The sequence below is a fragment of the Lasioglossum baleicum genome, chromosome 17 (assembly GCF_051020765.1).
Source record: "Lasioglossum baleicum chromosome 17, iyLasBale1, whole genome shotgun sequence".
NCBI lineage: Eukaryota > Metazoa > Arthropoda > Insecta > Hymenoptera > Halictidae > Lasioglossum > Lasioglossum baleicum.
The window spans coordinates 8,197,913-8,209,165 of NC_134945.1; the positions used below are offsets into that span (position 1 = coordinate 8,197,913).

The following is an 11,253-nucleotide window of genomic DNA, read 5'->3' on the forward strand; positions in this document are numbered from 1 at the left end:
CGTCCCCCGAGCTGATGCTCGGGGGCGGTACAATATTGTCGCCTTTCGGCGAGGGCAAGTTTTACATAAATACACATCTCTTTGGTGGGGGGGGGCGGTGCGGCGCGGGGGGACTGTCCCCCAACGTGACAAACACATTCAGACGTACACGCACACACACACACTCACACATCCACACGTCAATAAATAGCATAATAATAATCAAAATGTAAAATTAGCGGCACGAGCCTTGTCAGAGATTAAAATAAACGTGTTGGGACGGCCCGCGGCACGCCAGAGAACTTAAACTAGGTAGATGACTAGGTTTGATAGAAGTAGAAAGACAGCAAGGGAAGGAAGACGAAAGATAGAGAATGATAGAGTAGAAAAAGATAGAGAGATAGAGAAAGAGGCGTGCTGTGGGCTCGTCGCCCTCGGTAATAATTAATATAAAATTATACAGGGCCGAGGTGGCCCTGAGTCAAATCATTATCATTTTCATTGCTGTCGTTGTTATTGTTGTCAACATTATTTAAACATTCGGGGCGCGATATATTTGAGGGGGCCGCGGGGGGGGGGGGCACATTCACCGCACCAGGGGGCAGGGGAAACTCCGGGGCGGGGACGGCGGCAGGAGCAGCAGCATACTGTCGGACCCCCGACACGTGCTCCACGTAGATGTCCCGACCCCACCGGATGGTCTCGGAGACAATGAGCCGGCGCATCATGCTTGCGTATTTCGTGCTAATACGCAGCACTTTGAGACGCTGATGATGTGGTCCTCCTCCTCGGCGGCTAGTCGCGCCCCGATCGCGCCTCCGCTCCAGGTGTTGATGCACAGAAACTCGCGTAAACTTGAGCGTTGCGGCGCTCGAAATGAAAATTTTGGCACGAGGTGGGAGCAGAGGTATTCCCTCGATTAGTGGGAAGAGACTGATCTTAATATGAGCATATTGGGCCAATCCACACAGGAGGTTCTCCGACGAAGTCAAAGGGGTGACGCACCGCTTCTTGTTCGTCGGCTCTCGGAGGCGACGCGCCTGGCGAAAGTGACCGGTGACGCACCGGGTGTTCGAGGTGGAGCACAGCTCGCACCAGCGGAAGTACAGGATAACTGGACAGGAGGTTCTCCAACGAAGTCAAAGGGGTGACGCACCGCTTCTTGTTCGCGGGCTCTCGGAGGCGACGCGCCTGGCGAAAGTGACCGGTGACGCACCGGGTGTTCGAGGTGGAGCACGGCTCGCACCAGCGGACGGGCAGGACGGCAGGGTTCCGACGAGGCCGAAGGGGTGACACACCGCTTCTTGATCGTCGACTCTCGGAGGCGACGCGCCTAGCGAAAGAGACCGGTGACGCACCGGGTTTTCGAGGTAGAGCACGGCTCGTACCAGCGGAACCAGGATGCCGATAACGGCGGAGACGTGGACAACGGTTACAGGTAGAATACTCACAGCACTGGAATATCGCACGATGTTGTCCCTGGATAACTGCTGGCAGACTCAGGTGATTTTAGTCTGTTCGCGACGGCTTTTATAGGAACGGTTCGGTGGTAAGGGATGGTGGTGCGGTGCGGTATTTTGATAATGACGTATACCGTCTTTCGAACAGTATTTTGGAAATTTGATTTGGATTCCCGTTGGAATACGGGCCTGGGTGCGGGGTACGTGCGGTACAGGCGGTGTTGTTGTTGTGACAGGAGGCCGGTGGTACGTTACTAGATCGCGACGTTGTGTATAACCGGTGGAGGTTTGCTAGGGGTTTGCTCGTAACAGGCCTACGTTATGTAGGTCTGTTACACCCCCCTCCTTCTTCGGGGTAGCGAGCGAAAGGCTGTGAGGCGGGTTTTATTAACAAGAGTAAGCAAAATCTGTTTGATACATGATTGTTCCGGTGGTGTTTGTAATACTGAGAAGAAGTTTGATTTTACATTTGCTCTGATTCACTGCTTTTACTGGTGTGCTGTGTCGGCGGTTGTGGCCTCGCGTTGTCGGCATCTCCTTAGCCGTCCGGATCGGTCGAAGTTGAGGACCCATCTTTCATCTTCCATTGACGTTACGAACCGTTTAGCGGTGACCAGCCGCAGAGGTACCTCAACGCGCCTCCCGTTCGGTAGTATGTACCATGTGGACGGGCACGGTGCGTCCTTTCCCTTGTACCGTATTGGTGTCCGTACGTCGACGTGGTCCGGTGGCGCGGGGAAACCCCCGTTCCCTGGTCCCTGGTTTCGAGGCCCCGTGATATCGCTGGTTGCGTGTTCTTGTCCCTTCGCCCGGTCTTCGTGGCCTTCTGGTGCCGCTGGTTCTTCTGTGGCGAGTGATGACCGCTGGTCCTGTTGCCGTGGCGGGTGGGTTGGCCCCTGTTTTGCCGTTCCTGGCTTCCTTTCGGTGGCCATATACCGGGTGGTCCGAGTTGCTGGTCCTTCTTCGGTGGTCGTCGAGAGTCTAGGCTGTGGCCTTTCGGGCGGTGGGGCCTCTCTTAGTAGCCGGACCCATTTCTCCCTGGATGGAGGTGCTGTTGCCTGGATCTTCTGGTGCGGGGTGGTCCCTGGTTTTGGCGGACGCGCCTCGCTGTGCTGACACGGTTTCCGGGGTACTGGTCGTTTCCCCTGCATCCGTGAAACTCGTTTGACCGGTGGTCGCAGGGCCTCCGTGTCCCCCTTCTTCCACCAATTGGGCGGCTCGGGGAGCCCTGCGGGGAGCCCAATGGACGGCCCGTGTCCCGCCATTCTCCGGTGTTCCTCGATGGTTGTGGGTGGAATCGTGGATGAGCTGGACCGGGAGCTGGAGGTCGATTCGGATCGTGGCCGGTTGCCCTCATCCGCTGGTCCTGGTCGCCAAGTTACCGCCCGGATCACCGTTTTCTTTTTTTTGTTCGGTGGGGTGATGGTGTCATCCCTCTCCCTGTCGGGTCCACCTGGCGTTCGCCGTGATGTAGCGACTGGTCGCGGGCGGGTGGCTTTTCGTGCCGTGGCCTCGCTCCCTGAGGGACCTTCTGGCTTGGCCGTTGCGGCCATGATGGTCGGTGGTGGCGGCTTCTCCCTGTTGGCTGTCCCTCCGCGGGCCCCACAGAGCTTCGGGATCCGGAACTTGGTGGTTCCGGCTGGTGTGGCTGTGGGTGGTGTTGGTCCTTCCTTCCGTGGTGGGTCCTTTGCCTGGTCCCCCCCTTGCACTAAGTATGCGGGAGTGGTTGGCGTCCGGGGCCTCTCGTCGTCGTCTGACAGGTCGCCGAACAGGTCCCTTAACTCGTCGTAGAAATCGTCCATAACTCTGTAAATTGAACAAATGCTCTGGATTATCTTTTGGGGGCGGCCTCGGCCGCGTGGGGCCGGGGTAACCGTCGGGTCAGGAGCGGGTGCGGTCATCCTGGTCCGCCTCGCGGGGGTGTCCGGTTCAATGCTTTCCGGGCGCGCGTCGTTTTCGGGGTTGTACCTCTGTGTGAGACCCCGTAATCGGGTGTGTCCGCGTCGTGGTTGCGGAGATGGCCCACTCATATCCGTGGGTATGACGCGGAGGCGCCCTGGTGGCGGTACAAGTGGTGACTCGTATTGCTGGCAGCTGACGCAGCTGCGAACGTGTCTTGCGATGTCTCGGAACATCCCTGGCCAGTGGTACCTCTGGGCAATGCGGACGCTCGTTTTGGCGATTCCTAAATGTCCCGCGGTGGGGTCGTCGTGAAATTGTCGTAGCACTGCCTCTCGGTCGATCGCCGGTATGCATATTTTCCATGCGTTTCCGGAATCTGGCTCGTTGTAATCGAACTGATGCGGTATTCGTCGTTGCAGTTTTCCCTCGTAAATCCGGAAATCGGGAACTGAGGCGGGATCGTGCTGCACGGCTTCCATCTTCTTCTCGTACCAGGAGTCGTTACGCGGTTTGGTGCGGAGGAGACTGACGCCTGGTACAGGTTCGATGCGGGATAATGCGTCGGCTACCTGGTTCGGCTTTCCTGGCCGATACTGGGTGTCGAAGTCATACCGCCGCACTCCGGGGGCCCATTTGTACGCTCCGGTGTTGATACATGACAATTGGGCACCGGTATCATGCAAGGCGGTGCTTCCCTTTCCCAATATCCGGGTTGGTAGGGAGGGGCGGGGTGGGTACTTTATCCCTGGGGCCGGCGCGCGCCCGTCTACGGCGGGCCCCGGTTGTCGTTTCCCGACGGATGACACTCCTCCGTGCGTATGCCGTCTCGACCACATCGCGAGCAGAATTTCCGATAGGCGTTTCTACACTCGAAACGGGTGTGGCCCCGTTGTTTACACCGCCAGCAGTGTGTCATTCGACTGTAGCTGTTGGTGTTGTCACCTTGAATCGCACTGGCGTCCCCTTCCCCACGAGGTGTGTTGCTCAGTCGGGCGAGTCGTACCTCGATTGGTTCGGCGTGTGTCTGGTTTGGCGTGTGGTCCTGGTTCTCGTTGATGGCGGCGGCGAGAGGCCGGCTGGCAGTCCGTTGCATTTGGTTTTTCCGCTCCATGGCTCTCTCGATGCGTTGCACGTGTCGGAGCAGGTCTCGGATGCTGGAAATCGCTTCTGGATCGATGATGGCCGTGTAATCGGGCAGCATGTTCTCATATATGGTTTCCAAGTATTCGTCCGTCGGGATGCGCGCTCGTCTCATGAGAGTGGTGAGCGCGTTCATGTACTCATGGAATGGTTCTCCGGGTTTCTGTACACGTGCTCGTGCTTCGCGGGCTCGTTGCACCGGGGTCTTGTGTCCGGCGTAGACCATCAGGAAGTCTGCGGTGAATTCCTCCCATGTGCTGATCTGGTAGCGGTTGTCCCGGTACCAGTCTTGGGCGTCTCCTCGCAAAAGTTCCGGCATCCCTTCTAACAATTCGGCGTCGGAGATGTGGTATGAATGGGCTAGTTCCCCTATCCGTTCGAGGAACCGGAAAGGGTCCTTGCCGTCCGTCGTGCATCCCCACTTGCGCATCCGGTCCATTCTCTTTCCGGTGTCGTCTTGCTCGTCTGCGGCTGCTCTAGTGGTGCCGGCCATCGGGTCGGCTTGTCGGTACGTGCCTGGTTGCATGGTGTTTAAAAATTGCGGGGTCTTCGGTTCGGTCATGTCGAAGAGGTCGGTGATCTGCAGGTTAATCAGATCGGCCCAATGTTGACGGTGTTCGTCCGTAGTCCCGGTGATTTCCTCGGCGGGGTTTACAACGGTGTGTTCGAAATTTCGACTCTCGGGGCAGGTACTCTCTGGGGTACGAAACGCTTGTGTGTGCCGGCGCGGTCACGGTTCAACGCGGCTCAGGAATGTTACGCGGCGTACTGGTCCTCTGGTTACGTGCGCGTTACCGTGTTGAACCGGTGATTGTTTATTTTGAAAAGCTAATCGCGACGCGGATGCCTTTCCGTCAGTCCCTGTTCGGGCGCCATGAAACAGGTGTGTTTCGTCGTCGTTCGGCTTCCTCGCGTTCGGGCTCCTTGGTGTTGAACAGCTCGCCGACCCAGGGTTCTAAACGACAAGTGGAGTGACGACGCGAGGAACGGAGTCGGTACGGGTGAAATAACTGAGACGAGTCGGTTGCGGGTAAATAAATTATACTCGCTGCCTTTCGGACGCGTAAGCTACGGTGCCTCAGGATACGGTTCCTCAGGATATAGTGCACGGTGATAGTGCTACGGTGCCCGTGAGTTTAAAACGTGTGACCGTGAGAGTACTACCTGTAAGAGGCGTAGGGTGCAGGCAGGATGGACAGGAGTAGGGTTAGATCGCGACTGTCGTCCTGATCTCCCTACCTAGGCCGGGTTGTAGTGGTCCTTCGATGTCCGTGACGCACGGGTCATCGAAGTTCCTCCGGACAGTCGTTCAGGGAGTTCGGTCAAGGTGACGCACCTTGTCTGGCTCGACTGGCCTCGTGGGCGACTCGCCTCACGAGGGTGACTTTCTAGGCGGTTCTTAGGCGACGTCGAAGGGTGACGCACCACTTCTAGTTCGGCCGATTTCGTGGACGACGCGTCTCACGAAATATACCGGTGACGCACCGGGTATGTTCGAGGTGGAGTACAACTCGCACCAGCGGAGCGACAGGATAACTGGACAGGAGGTTCTCCGACGAAGTCAAAGGGGTGACGCACCGCTTCTTGTTCGTCGGCTCTCGGAGGCGACGCGCCTGGCGAAAGTGACCGGTGACGCACCGGGTGTTCGAGGTGGAGCACAGCTCGCACCAGCGGAAGTACAGGATAACTGGACAGGAGGTTCTCCAACGAAGTCAAAGGGGTGATGCACCGCTTCTTGTTCGCGGGCTCTCGGAGGCGACGCGCCTGGCGAAAGTGACCGGTGACGCACCGGGTGTTCGAGGTGGAGCACGGCTCGCACCAGCGGACGGGCAGGACGGCAGGGTTCCGACGAGGCCGAAGGGGTGACACACCGCTTCTTGATCGTCGACTCTCGGAGGCGACGCGCCTAGCGAAAGAGACCGGTGACGCACCGGGTGTTCGAGGTAGAGCACGGCTCGTACCAGCGGAACCAGGATGCCGATAACGGCGGAGACGTGGACAACGGTTACAGGTAGAATACTCACAGCACTGGAATATCGCACGATGTTGTCCCTGGATAACTGCTGGCAGACTCAGGTGATTTTAGTCTGTTCGCGACGGCTTTTATAGGAACGGTTCGGTGGTAAGGGATGGTGGTGCGGTGCGGTATTTTGATAATGACGTATACCGTCTTTCGAACAGTATTTTGGAAATTTGATTTGGATTCCCGTTGCAATACGGGCCTGGGTGCGGGGTACGTGCGGTACAGGCGGTGTTGTTGTTGTGACAGGAGGCCGGTGGTACGTTACTAGATCGCGACGTTGTGTATAACCGGTGGAGGTTTGCTAGGGGTTTGCTCGTAACAGGCCTACGTTATGTAGGTCTGTTACAATATATAAATTGTATAAAAAGAAAGCAGCACAAGCGTTGTCAGTTGTTAAAAATATAGATTGTGGAACGGCCCGCAGCACGCCAGAGAACTTAAGCTAGGGAGATGACTAGATTTTGACAGAAGTAGAAAGACAGCAAAGGAGGAGGACAAAAGATAGAGACTGAGAGAGTAGAGAAAGATAGAGAGATAGAAAAAGAGGCGTGCTGCGGGCTCGTTACCCTCGCTAAAAATTAATATACAAAATTATACAGGGCCGTAGTGGCCCTGAGTCAGTCTATGCGTTGCATTGTCATTGTCGCTGTCATTGTTGTCATTCATGTTATTTGAATTTTCGGGGCGCGGTAATATATTTGGGGGAGCCGCGGGGGGGGGGGGGGGGGCACGTTCACCGCATCATTGGGCAGGGGCGACTCCGGGGCGGGGACGGCGGCGGGAGCAGCAGCATATTGTCGGACCCCCGTCACGTGCTCCACGTAAATGTCCCGACCCCACCGGATGGTCTCAGAGACAATGAGCCGGCGCATCATGCTTGCGTATTTCGTGCTAATACGCAGCACTTTGAGCACCGGCTCATTGGCCTGATCCCATGAGCCGAGAGCCCCCACGACGATCGCGTCGGTCACAACTCTGTAACCCTGCTCCCCGTAGATGGTGGGTGGGGAGGGAGGAGAGGCGGAAGCTCCCCTCAGGATGGTGGCGAGGGGGGGGACTGCTGCGGGCTGCGGTCGAGCACTCGGGCGGTAGTGAAGACGCCCGGGTGAACGACCACAGCCTTCTTCCTTCTTCCTCCTTCCGTTTGTTCTCCTGCTGGCGCCGCGCTGACCACCGTTGCGCCCGCTGTGACGGCGGCGTATGATGGTGATGCCGCCGTCCTGATCGTCGAGGTGAACGTCCGGATGGTCGGGACGCTCAGCGGGGTGGTGGGGGCGGGCGAAGCCCTGTCCCGCCCCGACCCCGTCCTCCTCGGCGATTTCTCAGAGCCGGCCTTCGGAGCCGCCTTCCTCCGGGTGGTGGTGAGGGCTGCCGTCCGCTTCAGTACATCCCCGATGTCCAGCGGCACGCTGGCTCCCCTACTCCTGGTAACTGGCCCCCTCGGGCTGGTGGTCGGGGCCTTCGCTGTAGGGGAGACCGTCGACCCCCTCTTCCTCCTCGCCGCCCCGCTGGCAGGCTTCTCGCGGGGCGGCTCCGGGGTCGACTTGCGCGTCGGTGGACTCGGGGTGGCTCGTTGGGCGGCTCCTGTGGCTCGGCTCTTGGCAGCGGGCGCTGCCCTGGTCCCTGATGATGGTGTTGACCCTGAAACAGAGCCGTCACTCCGTCTCGTCCCGCCGCCTCTCTTCGTCGTGGTCGTCGTCTCCGTGTTCTGTTGGGGCGAAGGCAGTCTCTTCACGGCGATGTTGACGGCCCTCACGGAGATGATCCTCGGCTTCGTTGAGGCCGGGGGCGGCGGGGGCGTCTTCGACTTCCTGGAGGAAGCCGCCGACGCCGCCGCCGCAGCCGATACAACACGTGCGGACGCCGTGGATGATGGTGGCGTCGTCGTCGTGGTCTTCGTGGTGGCCGCTGTCGTCCTCGCCCTCTTCAAGGCCAATCTATTCCGCACGGGTGCCGGGGGCGGCGGGGGCGTCGACGACTTCCTGGAGGAAGCCGCCGGCGCCGCCGGCGCCGCCACCGCGGCCGGTACGACCCGTGCGGTCGCCGTCGGTGGTGGTGGCGTCGTTGAAGGCCTTGTAACCGCCCTCGCCCTTGTCGCCGTCGTTGTCGGTGGCGTTCTGTCCGTCCTCGTCGCCGTCCCCGTCGTCGTCCCCTTGGCAGAAGCAACGCTGCCGAAAGACAGCGTGCTCTGTCTCAGGGAGGAGGACGGGCGTCTGGTCGAGGTCGTCGTTGTCGTCGTCGTCGTTGACGATGTGGCAGCTGCACGGGTGGTCGGTGCAGCTGCGGGGCCCGTGGATGGTGGAGGGGCCCCCCCGGAGATCCTTGGTCGCTGTGCTGCAGACCGCCGCATCCCGCACGCTGTCGTCGTCGTCGTCGTCGTCGTGCACGTCGTGGACGCTGTCGTCGTCGCCGTGGCCGTGGTGGTGGTGGCGGTACCAGCTCCGGATACCCTTAAAATTGACTCGGCCCCCGAAGGGACAGAGCAATTAGTATTTCCGGTCGCCGAGGGAGAGGACCTCACGGTGGACATTGTGGAGGAGCCGCGCGCTCCTCTCGTCCCACCGCGACCTGATCCGCCTGAGTGAGCGGCGGTGTGGTGCGTCTTAACGGATTTCAGAGGGTACGCTCCTTTTCCGTGCTCACCACACTCGCCGCATCGATGAACCACCGAATGACCGGGGTGGTTCTTTTTGGCGTGTTTAATCAGGTCGCAGTGGGATTTATAGGTCCCACCGAGCCTGACACCCGGTTTGCCGAAGCATTCCGGGCATCTAAATTCCGCCGGGAACGGAAAATCGATATAAATTTTTATCGCGTTGTTCAATTGTTCAGTCATTATGGAACTTCCTCTGCAGGTTTGCCTCAAGTGGAAATTAAAATGTCAAGTGACTTGAAATAGTTAAAAATGAATAAATAACAGTAAATAAAATATGGAATAAAATCACTATAGTCACTTGTTTAAAATGTAATAAATAGATAAAATAAATAGAATAAATAAATGTCAGTGTTAAAAATGGAATAAAATAGAGTGGCGCGGCGCCGAGTCATACAAATAAACGGTACACACACGTACGATACATACAATAAATAAATAAATAGAACCACGGCACTGCACTATACACTAACAAATAAAATAAATAAAAACAACTATAACAGTAAGGCAAGCGATCGACTCACCAGAAGAATAGAGAGACAGCGACAGAAGAAAATAGAGAGAAATACGGGAAGACAGAAAAGAGAGCGGATCGATAGAAGGATTGAAAGAGGTTAAGAAGATAAAGTGACAGGCGAGGGATCTACCTTGATGGTAAGAGACACCACCAAGGGGGGCTATCTAGCGGTCGATCGAGGAACTCGTTCCAGCTCCTCGTGCAGGGATCTACCGCTAGAGGGCTGCACCGATACTTCAGCTCAGGTCTGAAGAATCTCCAAGGCCTACTCGGATCGGTGACCGAAAGGATTAGAACCGAATTAATTTAATCGAGCGGACTCGATTAAACAATTCGGCGGTCTCTGATCGGAATCAAAGTTATTCCGGAGTTAGTTTGCTCCGGGAAAACGCACGCAAAATCGTCGTACGTTCCGACGTGCCGGTATTAAACGAAAAGATGTTTAATATGGATTATTATTAACTACCGGCACAGGATTGCTCCCAAATTTCACAATTAGCAGCAACAAAGTGTTCGGAACAGAACTAAGTTATTAAATAATTAATAACTTAGTCTGACGTCGAATAAATTGATGTTATAATTGCGAAATTTGTCGAAACGTTTACGAGGCGTTACGTAATTCCGCAACGAACGTTCCGGAATTCCTTTGTTCCGACGACCTAGGAAAGAGCCGTTGGTTGTTATTGAATCTATCCTGACAAACAATTAGCAGAGCTAAGTGTCGACAGGACAGAGACGAACAACAACGAACGGAGGGGAGGGGTAACCGCGCTGAACGGCCGTGCGGGTTAGCGCACTGGTGTTCGCGCGGGGGAAGAGAGTAAGAGAGGAAGTCGATCACTTACCCCACTCGAGGTCCTGCAGGGGTGTCCACGTTGTTCCCGGCTGCTCGGTGGAGACGCTGAAGGTGAAGTCCTCCTCCTCAGCGGCCAGTCGCGCCCCGATCGCTCCTCGGCTCCAGGTGATGCACGCACGAAACTCGCGACTTGAGCGACGGCGCTCGAAACGAAATTTTTGAGGTGGGAGAGATATTCCCTCGATTAGTTGGGAATTGACTGATATTAGAAATGAGCAAATTGGGCCAATCCACACGGCACTGCAATGCGTGGCCGACCCGTGACCGAGGGGGAGCAAGCCCCAACCGCTCAGTCAATTCCCAAAAATCGAGTTAATATTCTGACTCCCCGATGAGGAGTGTATCAGATATTAAGCTGATAAGAACAGATAAAGGCATTTTTATTTTCAATTAATCGTCCCCCGAGCTGATACTCGGGGCCGGTACATTATTGCTGCCTTTCGGCGAGGGCTAGATATAAATATAAAATTTCTTTGGTGGGGGGGTGTGGCGCGGGGGAGCTATGTCCCCCTGCGTGGCAGACATCATACTTAAACACATACGCTCACACACATACACATCCACACGTCAATAAATACTGCAATTATCAGGAATATAAAATAAGCGGCACGAGCCTTGTCAGGATTAAAATAAACATAGTGGAACGGCTCACAGCACGCTAGAAAACTTAGATTAGGTAGATGACTAGATTGATAGAGAAGTAGAGAGACAGCAAGGAAGGAA

General features: G+C 56.5%; 1 pseudogene; it reads right to left on the bottom strand.

The window, feature by feature from the left end:
• Positions 1-10,745: 10,745 nt before the first annotated feature.
• LOC143217761 (U2 spliceosomal RNA) lies at positions 10,746-10,908 on the bottom strand (annotated as a pseudogene).
• Between the last annotated feature and the right edge of the window lie 345 nt (positions 10,909-11,253).